This window comes from Silurus aristotelis (genome assembly GCF_946808225.1).
Source record: "Silurus aristotelis genome assembly, chromosome: 5".
Taxonomy (NCBI): Eukaryota; Metazoa; Chordata; class Actinopteri; order Siluriformes; family Siluridae; genus Silurus; species Silurus aristotelis.
Window position 1 is genome coordinate 35,042,646 of NC_139578.1, and position 13,866 is coordinate 35,056,511.

The 13,866-nt window shown below is 48.9% G+C and overlaps 1 long non-coding RNA gene across 1 annotated transcript; it reads right to left on the reverse strand.

Moving 5' to 3' along the window:
* Window positions 1-426: 426 nt before the first annotated feature.
* Window positions 427-13,667, reverse strand: LOC310725929. The gene is made up of 3 exons (XR_014533561.1): window positions 13,578-13,667; window positions 946-1,045; window positions 427-612 (listed from the first exon to the last, which is right to left on the reverse strand). It is a non-coding gene; the product is annotated as an uncharacterized lncRNA (long non-coding RNA).
* Window positions 13,668-13,866: the final 199 nt, after the last annotated feature.

Below are 13,866 nucleotides of genomic sequence, written 5' to 3' on the forward strand. Positions count from 1 at the left end.
CTGCTCGTGTTCCACATCCCTCTCAAAGCGCAGAGCGGGAGGCTATAACGCGTCTTTGTGTGGAAATATACAACTGTTTTTTTTTTTTGTTGTTTTTTTTTAAGGATTCAACTTTATTATATTATGTAAGTTACCAGTATTTACTGATATTTATTTTAATGCTTTACAGGCTTTAGTGTGTTGTTTCTTTGGGGTTTTTTTTTATTATTATTTCAAAACAACCCCCCAACCACCGCAACACCGCCGGTATTTGGTCCACTACCACCGCGGTGGTAAAAAAAAAAAAAAAGTGCCATCGTCACAGCCCTATGTTATTTATTAAAATGTATTCTAAATAGGCTCATAGGTTTTTTGTCAAAAAAATATTAATAATAATAATTCACAGCACCCCCTGTTCAAAATTACTTCCAGCGGCCCTGTCATTCAGGTACTGATCATGAGATATTTTATATCCATCTGATGAGCTGCAGGACGTCTGATCACACCGAGCCACTACAACATCTCTCTTACTGAACAGAGTCCATTTGGCTTCACCAGAACATTTCTGTACACAAGGCAGAACTGCAGGCTGATTAAACTTCACCTGTACAGTACCATCAGCTGATCCAGGTACTGAAAGAGAGAATCAGAATAAAATATAAATCTATACATGTACATATAATGAACAGAAACTGATGTGCTACACATTTCAGTTTAAATCCTTCCTCTAGACGTCTTTGTGTTTCTAAACTAAAACTGAGGCACATGTGACCTGCAGCATGGAGTGACATTAAACGTTTTAGATGCACTGCAGTAAGAATTTTCACACTTTGAGCTCCTGAACTCTGGAGTAAATCCTGAGAAAGTAAATGAAATGAATCCTGAAACAGGTTTAATGGAGGTTTGGAGACTGTAAGAGGAACGAGCTGAGCTCCGTGTGAGCAGGGAGACTGAAATCACACTCACCTGGGATAGAGATGAAGATGAAGATGAGGGTGAATGAAAGCAGGACATGGTGAGGAACCCTGCAGGACTCCATGTCTGAGACACAACAGCACCAGCAGCACTGCACAGATGAGAACAGGGGAGTCATTAACCACATCCAGAAACACTGGAACTTTAAAACCAACACCAGCATTTAGACTAGAGACAGAACACACACACACACACACACACACACACACACACACACACACACACACACACACATACACACAGCACTAAGGTAAAAGGCTAGGACTTATTAAGAGTATTAAGTTATTTGGGATTTATTTGTAGCAATCATCATCGGAGAATAACTACTAAACATACTACTGTAACTGTAATAATAATAATAAATCATCATCATCTTCTTTCAGCTTCTCCCATTAGGGGTCACCACAGTGGATCATCCATCTCCATACACCCAGTCCTCTACATCTGCCTCTTTCAGACCAACTTCCTGCATGTCTTCCCTCACCACATCCATAAAAATAATGTGACCGAGCGTTAGTGCGGGTTCGCCTAAACACATAAGGAAGAAAACAATAAATATGCAACCACAGGTTCAAGTCCCTCTTTGTCCTGGGCAAGAACTGCACCAACTGCCAAGTTGGATGCATCAGTGTAAATTTTAAAAGGTACACTAAAGTCAGGCAATATCACTACAGGGCCAGATGACAACACACCTTTGAAAAGGTTAAATGATGTCACATTCGGGAGTCCACACAAAGGGGGCATTCTTTCCAATGAGTTGGTTCAGTGGTAGCGCTCATATTCACTTGTCTGGAAGTGGTGAACAAACCCTTTCCCAGGCTGGGACATGCTAGCTAGCTTCAGGGTTGGTCGACCTCCTCATGATGTCTAGCTTTTCTTCAAAATGGATTTTCAAGTATGTCCGAGACCAAATCAATTTCTCTTCTTCCGTAGGCGTAAAAAAGTCTAACTCAGATGTATTAATGTGTGCAGAGCTACACACGTGTTTTACCAGTCAAACTCGGCTGTAACAGTTTCCCTCTGACCAACCAATCAGAGGACAGAAAAATGCTGACGCTATTCTGTTCCAGCTAGCTGCCCTGTGAGGAGAATCTGAAATCTGATCGGTTAAAGAAACAGAGTTATTTCTTAAGGAGACTATGGTAAAAGGGCCAGCAGTACTGACTTTGAAGGCACTGACCAGATTAGATTGACCTGGCAGCACATAAAGGCTGAAATCTAACATTCACATACACGTACTGGAAGCAGTGCAGCCGAGAGAAACGCTATGATATGAAGAGAATAATCTGTTGGGAATAAACTAATACAACTTAATGAAACAAATATTAGAATTTAGGTTGTAAATGTAGGTCAGTGCTTCTGATAGTGTTTAGGCCAACAGAGAAGGCTTTGCTAAAGCTTGACAGCCAGCCACTGACGTCTTCAGGGACTGAGTAGCAATCATTAACACTGTCCTTCTGAGGGCCCCCAGGTAGTACAGCTGGTGTTTGGGCCGCAACATCAGCGACAGTCTGTTCTGCAACGTTCTGCCCTGTCAGGATACATGAATCGCACGGCCCTTTTTCTTGAATCATCTTTATGACAGTTCCTACGAGGAACTCAGTAATTTACGAGGAGCAGGGCTGGGGCTGCATCTAGCAGCGGACCGAGCAGCACATGAGTCATTATAATCACGAACATCCATACTTGATGTATTCATCACTGCGTTGGAAAATTTAATTTTTTTCCAAATGTTATTACCCGTGCACTGTCAAAAACACATGATTGGCATCCACAGCCCCCGCAGACACACTGGCACATACCAATAGACTCAAAGCGGCCTCCACTCCATTCAATTATCGCTCTTAAATTTGCGCTGGTTTTCAATCTTTTGTTTTCAATTCTGTTGATCCTATCGCGGTCCCGTCTCGGATATAAATCGTCTTCGTTTTTAGACCACATGATGGCCGCATCCATGCTGAACTCGCGCATGCTAACTCAACTAAGCACTTAGAATAAACAACTATAAACCAGACTAACAACTGCACCACCAATCATTTCAAACCTTTTATTCCAGTCAGTAGCATTGTGGAAACAAAATGACTGATGGAAAATGTAGCCAATAAATGCAGGATTGTAACGATATATGGGAGGATTTTATTACCCACGTGTGAGTCTTAGTTTTATTATTCTTTATAAACTCTTACAGGTCGAAACAGCACACATGCACACAAACCAGGAAGTGATGCAGCTCTCAATTTGGCACAAACAGCTGTTTATAACTCGTGCTAACTGGACTTTGTTTACAAAAAAAAGAAAACAAAGAAAAAAATTAACACTCAAAAAAGGTGTTTTTTTCGGAGATTTGCACAAAGCAGCGATGTGGAAAATATTCTTGGGGGCAAAGTAACAACAGAGACTTGGAGATCTGCATGGAGATGCGATTTTACATCTATAAGTTACAATAAATTTTCCTTTATAGTTTATACAATGTTTCTGTCAGGCGTGAGTGAGGGAGGCGGAAGCCGAGGCACAGCAAACAGTCTCTAATGAACAAAAGTTTGAAAAGCCCGAGCCAGGAACACACACACAGAGTCCAAACATGAACAATAACGGACAACGGAGTGGGGTGAGTGAGGCGCTTAAGTACGCTGCGAGGGTGATGAGGAACAGGTGTGTGGAATCAGTATGATGGCGAGGTGCTCCAAACGGGCGGGGCGCCCACGGGAGAAGAAGCAGGGTGATCCCTGACACCACCCCCTCCCCCAGGGGCGGCACCAGACGCCCTGAACCGGCGGCGCGGCCTGCCCCTCGACCGAGGCGCTGGGCAGCGAGGATGGGCCGCGTGGAACTCAGCCAGCAACGCCGGGTCCAGAATGTCCTGCCGGGCCACCCACGACCGTTCCTCCGGGCCAAATCCCTCCCAGTCCACCAGATATTCGAGGCGACCCCGGCGCTGTCTGGACTCCAGGACCTCTCTCACCACGTAGACCCCGGGCTGGTCCACGACTTCCGGTGGGTCGGGCGCTACGGGGCCACCTGGAGGGCGAGAGACAGAAGAGGCACACGGTTTCAATATGGACACGTGGAACGTGGGATGGATACGGTACCTTGGCGGCAGTGCGAGCCGGTAGGACACTGCGCTGACTTGGTCGGTGATCCTGAAGGGCCCTATGAACCGGGGGCTCAGCTTGCGACAGGGCAGTTTGAGTTTCAGGTCCCTGGTGGACAGCCATACCAGGTCTCCAGGACGGTAGCGGGGGGAGTCCAGCCGCCGTGCGTCAGCGTGTCGGCGGGTGTTGCGGAGGGCTCGACGCAGCTGGGTGTGCGCTGCCTCCCAGACCCGACTGCTCTCCCGGAACCAGTAGTCGACGGATGGCACGCTGCTGGGCTCGTCCGACCAAGGGAACAGGGGCGGCTGAAAACCCAGCATGCACCGGAACGGGGTGAGCCCCGTGGAGTCCTGACGTAGCGAGTTCTGGGCGTATTCGGCCCACGGCAGGAACCTACACCAGTCCTCCTGATCCTGACCGCAATAGGTCCTCAGGTAGCGGCTCAACTCCTGGATCTTCCGCTCCGCCAGGCCGTTGGATTGTGGGTGGTATCCCGACGTGAGATTCACCGAGACACCCAGGAGTCGAAAGAAAGCCCTCCAGACCCGAGATGCGAACTGTGGGCCCCGGTCCGACACGACCTCCTCCGGGAGACCGAAGTTCCGGAAGACGTGATGGAACAAAGCCTCCGCAGTCTCAAGTGCGGTGGGGAGGCCCTTTATGGGGATGAATCGACAGGCCTTAGAAAAGCGATCTACTACCACCAGAATGCAGGTGTGGCCGTCTGACCTGGGTAGATCCGTCACGAAGTCAATCCCCAGGTGCGACCAGGGACGCTGAGGGACGGGGAGCGGCATCAGCTTCCCCACCGGCAGGTGGCGTGGGACTTTGGACATCGCGCAGGTGGGACACTACTCCACGAGGCGCTTTACTTCTCTGGTCATGCCGGGCCACCAGTACTTAGTCTGGAGGATCTGGATGGTCCGCTTCTCCCCTGGATGGCCGGTGCCCGGTCCCTCGTGGACAGACCTAAAGAGACGGGGCCGGCAAGAGGCAGGAACGATGGTGCGCCCTGCTGGGCACCCGGCCAGAGCAGCCTCTCGGCGGGCAGCGGAGGCGATTTCCTGGTCGACCTCCCAGACAATCGGCCCCAGGATGAGTGCAGGAGGGAGGATGGGTTCAGGTTCACCTGGTTCGTCCGGTCCGTACATCCGGGAGAGGGCGTCGGCCTTGCCATTCAGTGTCCCGGCTCAATAGGTGATCTGGAAACGGAACCTTGTGAAGAACAGCGCCCAGCGTGCCTGTCGGGGGTTTAGCCTCCGGGCCTTCCGTAGGTATTGGAGGTTCTTGTAGTCGGTGACCACCGTGAATGGGTGCTCGGCTCCCTCAAGCCAGTGTCTCCATTCCTCTAGGGCCAGCTTGATGCCCAGCAGCTCGCGGTTCCCGATATCGTAGTTCTGCTCGGTGGTGGAGAGCTTGTGCGAGAAGAAAGCGCAGGGGTGGAGCTGGGGGGGAGACCCTGATCTCTGAGACAGGGTGGCCCCTACCCTGGTCGAGGAGGCATCCACTTCGACCACGAAAGGCCTCCAGGGATCGGGGTTACGCAGGACCGGGGCGCAACAGAAACGACGGCGAAGCTCGTCGAAGGCCTCTTGAGCCTCGTTGTTCCACCTCAGGGTGCGGGCCTTTCCCCTGAGGAGCGAGGTGAGTGGGGCAGTGATCCTGCTGTAGCCCTGGATAAACCGGCGATAAAAGTTAGCGAACCCCAGAAAGCGTTGGAGCTCCCTGACTGACTCCGGGACCGGCCACTCCCTCACCGCCCTTACTTTCTTACTTTCCATCTGGATGCCCTCCGCACTGATGATGTAGCCCAAGAAGTGGATGGTATGGCGGTGGAACTCGCACTTCGAGAGGTTCAAATAGAGACGCTGTGAACGAAGCACCCTCAGCACCGCTCGCACGTGTCGTCGGTGTTCCTCCAGATCCCGGGAATAGATCAGTATGTCGTCGATGTAGACCATGACGAATCTCTGGAGGAAAGGCCGGAGTACCTCGTTCATGAAACCCTGGAAGACGGCGGGAGAGATGGAGAGGCCGTACGGCATGACCCGGTACTCATAGTGCCCCGAGGGGGTGATGAAGGCCGTTTTCCACTCATCCCCCTTCCTGATGCGCACCAGGTTGTAGGTGCTCCGGAGGTCAAGCTTGGAGAACACCCGCGCCTCCCTCAGGTCCTCCAGAGCTGCGGGCACGAGTGGGAGGGGGTAGGGAAGAGGTGCGATCTGCAAGTTTAGCTGACGGTAGTCGATGCAGGGACGCAGACCTCCAGCGCCTACGAAGCGCCTGTTGCACGTACTCCTCCATGGCTTTACGCTCCGGAACGGACAGGGGATACACACAACCCTTGGGTAGCTTTGCCCCGGGCAGTAGGTCGATGCAGCAGTCCCAAGGTCGGTGAGGGGGGAGACGGGTGGCGGCCTGCGCGCTGAACACATCTCCAAACTAACTATACTCCCTCGGGATCTCCACAGGGGTCGTGGTTGTGGCCTCCTCCACCTGAGTGGCTCCTATCACGGCTCCTGGGGTTCGCGTGGGGAGATGTGAGAGGCAGTGTGCCTTACAGCGGGGACTTCACTCCAGGATGTCACAGGGGTCCCAAGAGCATCTAGGCCGGTGTTTCTGAAGCCAGGGCCTCACCAGGATCACACTGACCGTGGATTTCTCCAGGACCAGGAACCGGATCGCCTCTCGATGGAATAGCCCCACTTGTAACGTTATATCCGGCGTGCAGTACTTCACCCACCCTTCACCCAGCGGGCGTCCCTGGATGGTTTGGACAGCTAGATCCTGGGAGCCCCGCTCTCGGCGGAGGCATAGTCGGTCGAGGCAGGCCTGGGAGATAAGGTTCCCCGCCGAGCCGGAATCGACTAGGGCACGCACAGAGATGGAGAGAGTGGGGGTTATGAGAGACACATCGAGCTTAGATAGACGGGAAATTGTCAGTTGGTAACTCTACTGTACTCACCACGGCACGAGCAGGGCGTGTGGGGCACTGTGAGATGGAATGCCCCTGGGATCCGCAGTACAGACACCTGCCGGCAGCGAGATGGCGGTTCCTCTCCCGTCTAGACAGCCTTTGCGATCCCAGCTGCATCGGCTCGCCTTCCGGGGCCGCGGATGCGCCCTGTGGAGTGCCCAATGGGTGAAGAGTAGGATTGTCCACCGCTAGGCGCTGAGAGAGCCCGATCGATTTTTGAATGAAGGTCTCCAACCCCACTGAATCCTCATGAATAGCCATTGCCTGCCGTATCTCTGAATTTAATCCCATCCGATACACACCCAGCAGCGCTGACTCGTTCCAGCCACTAGATGCCGCCAGGGTGCGGAAACGGAGGCTGTAATCGGTGATGCTTTCGTTCCCCTGACGTAACCTGAGCAGCTGGTCGGTTGTGGTAAGAGTCCCGGAGGCGGCGCAGAAAACTTCCAGGAAATGTTCGGTAAACCGGGCATATGAGTGCGTCACTGGGCCAGCCGCTTTCCACAGGGATTGTGCCCAAGCCAGCGCTCTCCCGGAGAGGAGGGAGATGAAAAACGCCACCTTCGACCGCTCCGTGGGAAAACGCTGTGGTTGCATCTCGATGTAGAGATTTACCTGTAGCATGAAGCCGCGGCATTCAGATGCCTTTTCGGAAAACGTGGCCGGAAGCGCCATGGGACTGTTGGTGAGCGCGGGGGGGTTTTGCTGAGCCGCCGCGGATGGGAAGGCGGCTTGGAGCGCGGCGATGAGATCCTGTATCGCCGTGGGCTCGGCGACTGCCTGATCTTCCATCGCGAGGTAAGCGCGGGGCAGATATTACGTTGGTTTCCTTCTTTTCCTTCCTTTCTTTCGGTCCGTTATTCTGTCAGCCGTGAGTGAGCAAGGCGGAAGCCGAGGCACAGCAAACAGTCTTTAATGAACAAAAATTAGAAAAGCCCGAGCCAGGAACACACACACAGAGTCCAAACATGAACAATAACGGACAACGGAGTGGGGTGAGTGAGGCGCTTAAGTACGCTGCGAGGGTGATGAGGAACAGGTGTGTGGAATCAGTATGATGGCGAGGTGCTCCGAGCGGGCGGGGCGCGCACGGGAGAAGAAGCAGGGTGATCCCTGACAGTTATAGGTTACATTGCCCATTTGTTTTTGAAAGAGAAATGCTTGAAAAGTAAGTTTGTGTGTGTGTGTGTGTGTGTGTGTGTGTGTGTGTGTGTGTGTGTGTGTGTGTGTGTGTGTGTGTGTGTGTATTGTTGAGATTGAAATGGCTGCACATTAAAATGAATGGTCATGACTGTAAAACAATACTTGTCTGCTACCTGGTCATCAATATGAACACCAACTCAATCTCAATATCTAAACATGTAGAACAAAAGCCTTTAATGGTCAGCAGTTGATTTATATTGTGACGTCGGCCTCACGTCATGCCCACAACAACAGGCAAGCACTCTGAACACTCAGGCAGGTGGGTGCTGAATGGACAGCGCCATGTCAGCACCCGTGTTATGGAAAGCTGTGGCGCACATGGCAGGGGGGCGGAGCATCACAACAAGGTGCAGCTGAGACCTAATGAGGAGATCAGCAACTCTTCACCCTCATCAAGGTGACTGAAGAGTATAAAAGGAGCCACGTAGGAAGGCAGATTGGAGAATGTTCGGCTCCAGACTAATTCACGGATTCGCGCTCACTTTAATTACAGGGAGCAAATCGCTACAATATGCAGACTGTTTGAATAGAGTATGAATGAACTTGTGAGTTTAGCAGGTGGGTCTCAAACAGGGGGAGGGAGAAAAGGGTCAGACACAGTCTCAGATAAATGTTTGTAGGAATCTAATTTTTCATTAAAATCTTCATAAAACTCATGAGACATGTCCAGTACTTTTCTGAATTGCTCCAGGACTGATTTCATGTAATTATATATGAAATAGAAATTTTCAATTCAAGATTTTTTATATTATATATATTTAACTTAATTTATAACATTCTTACGGTGGCCGAGAAGTGCAAAACACATTAACAAATCCGAAAACAAAACAACAAATCCAAAAACAAAATTACAAATCCGAAAACACAACGACAAGTCAGACAAACCGGAAAAGGTAGGTATAGTTTGTGAATGGAAACTTACAGATCATTGGACAAGACACCTGTCAGTCAAGATATACAGGTGAATGACAGGTGTCTCATCCAATGATCGGTAAGTTTACGTTCACAAACTATACCTACCTTTTCCGGTTTGTCTGAATCGTTGCACGAAACACATTAACAAATCCTAAAACACAACGACAAGTCAGATAAATTGGAAAAGGTAGGTATAGTTTGTGAATGGAAACTTATCAATCATTGGATGAGACACATGTCATTCACCTGTATATCTTGACTGACAGGTGTCTCGTCCAATGATCTGTAAGTTTCCATTCAGGGTCTGACTTGTCGTTGTGTTTTTGGATTTGTTCATTTGTTTTCGGATTTGTTAATGTGTTTTGCACTTCTCGGCCACCGTACGTTTTATAACGTATTATCTTTTTGCAATATCAACTTGGAATAATGGATCAAAGTGTCTTCTTTTTAAAGATATCTAAATCGTGTATGTAGCACATTTCTATCAGGAACTGGAAACATTTAAAGTTAGGTAGAGCATTTCAGCTGTGAGTCCCAAAATCTGTGCCAAAGGCTAACAGGGTCGACACCCGCAGTAACACTGAACCAAAAAACACACCGCTGCCACTAATGTGACCGAGCATTCGAGCAGAGTTCACCTAAACACTTATAAGGAAGAAAACCGTAAACGAGGGCATCCAAACTGTTCCCAGCTTTATTCCACACTTCTCTCACATGGTATATATCTTGCCGACAAATAGCAAGCCCCGTACACACACATACAACAAGCACCAGTTGATCCAGAATTAGTACAGCATAACATCATTCAATAAAGTCTGTTACAATAATAATAATAATAATAATAATAATAATAATAATAATAATAATAATAATAAACAGTTTATTCATGAATTAAACCGTAATTTTATTAGTACAGAACGACACACATGTCAACACTCAAAACAATAAATGCACAGATGTGTGGCCTGTGCGACTCTGTTTATCTTTACATATTAAGTGTAATAATCGTGTGTGTGTGTGTGTGTGTGTGTGTGTGTGTGTGTGTGTGTGTGTGTGTGTGTGTTTTTAGTAAATAGTAATAAAGCAGAAAGCTGTCTTCTTCTTCTTCTTTCGGCTTCTCCCATTAGGGGTCGCCACAGCGGATCATCCGTCTCCATACCACCCTGTCCTCTATATCTGCCTCTTTTACACCAACTACCTGCATGTCTTCCCTCACCACATCCATGAACCTCCTCCTTGGCCTTCCTCTTTTCCTCCTACCTGGTGGCTCCATCTTCAGCATTTTTCTACCAATATAATTCATGTCCCTTCTCTGCACATGTCCAAACCATCTCAATCTCGCCTCCCTCACCTTGTCACCAAAACATCCTACATGGGCTGTCCCTCTAATAAACTCATTTCTAATCTTGTCCATCCTCGTCACTCCCAACGAAAACCTCAACATCTTCAGCTCTGCTACCTCCAGCTCCACCTCCTGTCTTTTACTCAATGCCACTGTCTCTAATCCATACAACATCGCAGGTCTCACCACAGTCCTATAAACCTTCCCTTTCATTCTTGCAGATACTCTTCTGTCACAAATCACTCCTGTCACTCTTCTCCACCCACTCCACCCTGCCTGCACTCTTTTCTTTACTTCCCTAACACACTCTCCATTACTTTGCACTGTTGACCCCAGGTACCTGAACTCCTCCACCTTCTCCACCTCTTCTCCCTGCAACCGCATCACTCCACCGCCCTCCCTCTCATTCACACACATGTACTCTGTCTTACTCCTACTGACTTTCATTCCCCTTCTCTCCAGCGCATATCTCCACCTCTCCAGGCTCTTCTCAACCTGCTCTCTACTCTCACCACAAATCACAATATCATCTGCAAACATCATAGTCCAGGGAGACTCCTGTCTGACCTCGTCCGTCAACCTGTCCATCACCACTGCAAACAGGAAAGGGCTCAGGGCCGATCCTTGATGCAGTCCAACCTTCACCCTGAACCAGTCTGTCGTACCTACTGCACACTTTACTGCCGTCACACTGTCCTCATACATGTCCTGCACCACCCTCACATACTTCTCTGACACACCTGACTTCCTCATACAATACCACAACTCCTCTCTCGGCACCCTGTCGTACGCTTTCTCTAAATCCACAAATACACAATGCAGCTCCTTCTGTCCTTCTCTATACTTCTCCATCAACATCCTCAAAGCAAATAAGGCATCTGTGGTGCTCTTCCTCGGCATGAAACCATACTGTTGCTCACAGATGGTCACCTCTTCTCTCAGCCTGGCTTCCACTACTCTTTCCCATAACTTCATGGTGTGACTGATCAATTTAATTCCCCTGTAGTTACTGCAGGTCTGCACATCTCCCTTATGCTTAAAGATCGGTACCAGCACACTCCTTCTCCATTCCTCAGGCATCCTCTCCCCTTCCAGAATCCTGTTAAACAATCTGGTTAAAAACTCCACTGCCATCTCTCCTAAACATCTCCACGCTTCTACCGGTATGTCATCTGGTCCAACCGACTTTCCATTCTTCATCCTCTTAATCGCTGCTCTCACTTCCTCCTTACTAATCCTATCTACATCCTGCTTCACCAACTCCACATCCTCCAACCTTCTCTCTCTCTGATTTTCCTCATTCATCAGCTGCTCAAAATATTCCCTCCATCTTCTCAACACACTCTCCTCACTAGTCAACACATTTCCCTCTCCATCCTTTATTGCTCTAACTTGCAGTACATCCTTCCCAGCTCGGTCCCTCTGCTTGGCCAATCGGTATAAATCCTTTTCTCCTTCCTTAGTGTCCAACCTCTTATACAGTTCCTCATATGCCTTTTCCTTGGCTTTCGCCACATCCCTTTTAACCTGCTGCCGCATCTCCTTGTACTCCTGCCTACTTTTCTCATCACTCTGTCGATCCCACTTCTGTTTTGCCAACCTCTTTCCCCTAATGCTCTCCTGCACTTCCTCATTCCACCACCACGTCTCCTTGTCTTGCTTTCTATTTCCAGATGTCACACCAAGTACTTTTCTAGCTGCCTCCCTCATCACTCCTGCAGTAGTTGCCCAATCATCCGGCACCTCTTCACCACCACCGAGCCCCTGTCTGACCTCTTCCCTGAACCTCACACTACACTCTTCCTCCTTCAGTTTCCACCATCTTATTCTTCTTTCAAACTTTACTTTCCTCCTCTTCTTCTTCGCCTCCAAACCATCCTACAGACCACCATCCGATGCTGTCTAGCTACACTGTCCCCCGCCAACACCTTACAGTCTCCAATCTCCTTCAGGTTGCATCTCCTACACAGAAGATAATCCACCTGTGTGCACCTTCCTCCACTCTTATACGTCACCCTATGATCCTCCTTCTTCTTAAAATACGTGTTCACCACTGCCATTTCCATCCTTTTAGCAAAATCTACCACCATCTGCCCTTCCACATTCCTCTCCTTAAAACCATACCTACCCATCACCTCCTCATCACCTCTGTTCCCTTCACCTACATGCCCATTAAAGTCTGCCCCAATCACCAATCGTTCTTTCCTAGGTACGCCATCTACCACTTCATCTAATTCACTCCAGAATCTTTCTTTCTCCTCCATCTCACAGCCAACTTGTGGAGCATAGGCACTGATGACATTTATCATCATCCCTTCAACTTCCACCTTCACGATCATCACCCTATCAGAAACTCTTTTCACCTCCACTACACTCTTACTGTACGCTTCCTTCAGAATCACCCCTACACCATTTCTCTTCCCATCCACACCATGATAAAACAGTTTAAACCCACCTCCAATGTTCCTGCTCTTACTCCCTTTCCACTTGGTCTCCTGAACACACAGCATATCTACCTTTCTCCTCTCCATCATATCAGCTATCTCTCTCCCTTTACCCGTCATAGTACCAACATTTAAAATACCAACCCGAACCTCTACTCTCCTACACTGCTCCTTTTCCTGCCGTCTCTGTAGACGTCTTCCTCCTCTCCTTCTCCTCCTTCAGACAACAGTAGCCCAATTTCCACCGGTACCCTGTCGGCTAACGATACCTGTGGCGGTCGTTGTTAACCCGGGCCTCGACCGATCCGGTATGAAATTCTCATTTGTGATCCGCATATTTGATTTGGCACATGTTTTACGCTGGATGCCCTTCCTAACGCAACCCTCCCCATTTACCCGGGCTTGGGACCGGCACTAAGAGTACACTGGCTTGTGCCCCCCTAATGGCTGGGTCAATAAAGCAGAAAGCTGTATTTGTGTATAATGAATTTCAGAACTGTTTCCTGTGGGGTTTTGTACAGAAACTCTTCATGGTGAGGAGATGAAAAGTGCAGCTCGGGATGAAGAGATAAAGTGATGTGAGTTACAGGTGAAAGTGTAAAGTGTGTAGAAGATGTGTGTGTGTGTTATAATGTGGGTCATAAACTCACCAAAACGTGAAGATTAGAAACTCTGGTTGATCTCCACTCTGTGCTTTTACACATCCACCGTCCACTGCTACTTTCACTTTAGAGCGCATGCGCACTACACACACACACACACACACACACACACACACACATTCCCTTTAATGGTCTGGATCTCTTGGGTTTTCTCTCCATCATTTTCACCACTTCTTCCTCTCATCTGCTCAGCTTTTATTTTCTACACACTAATGAGATGAATTACAGATGCAGTAGATGCAGAAAGTCTTCACAGCTCTCCACTTTTCCACATTTT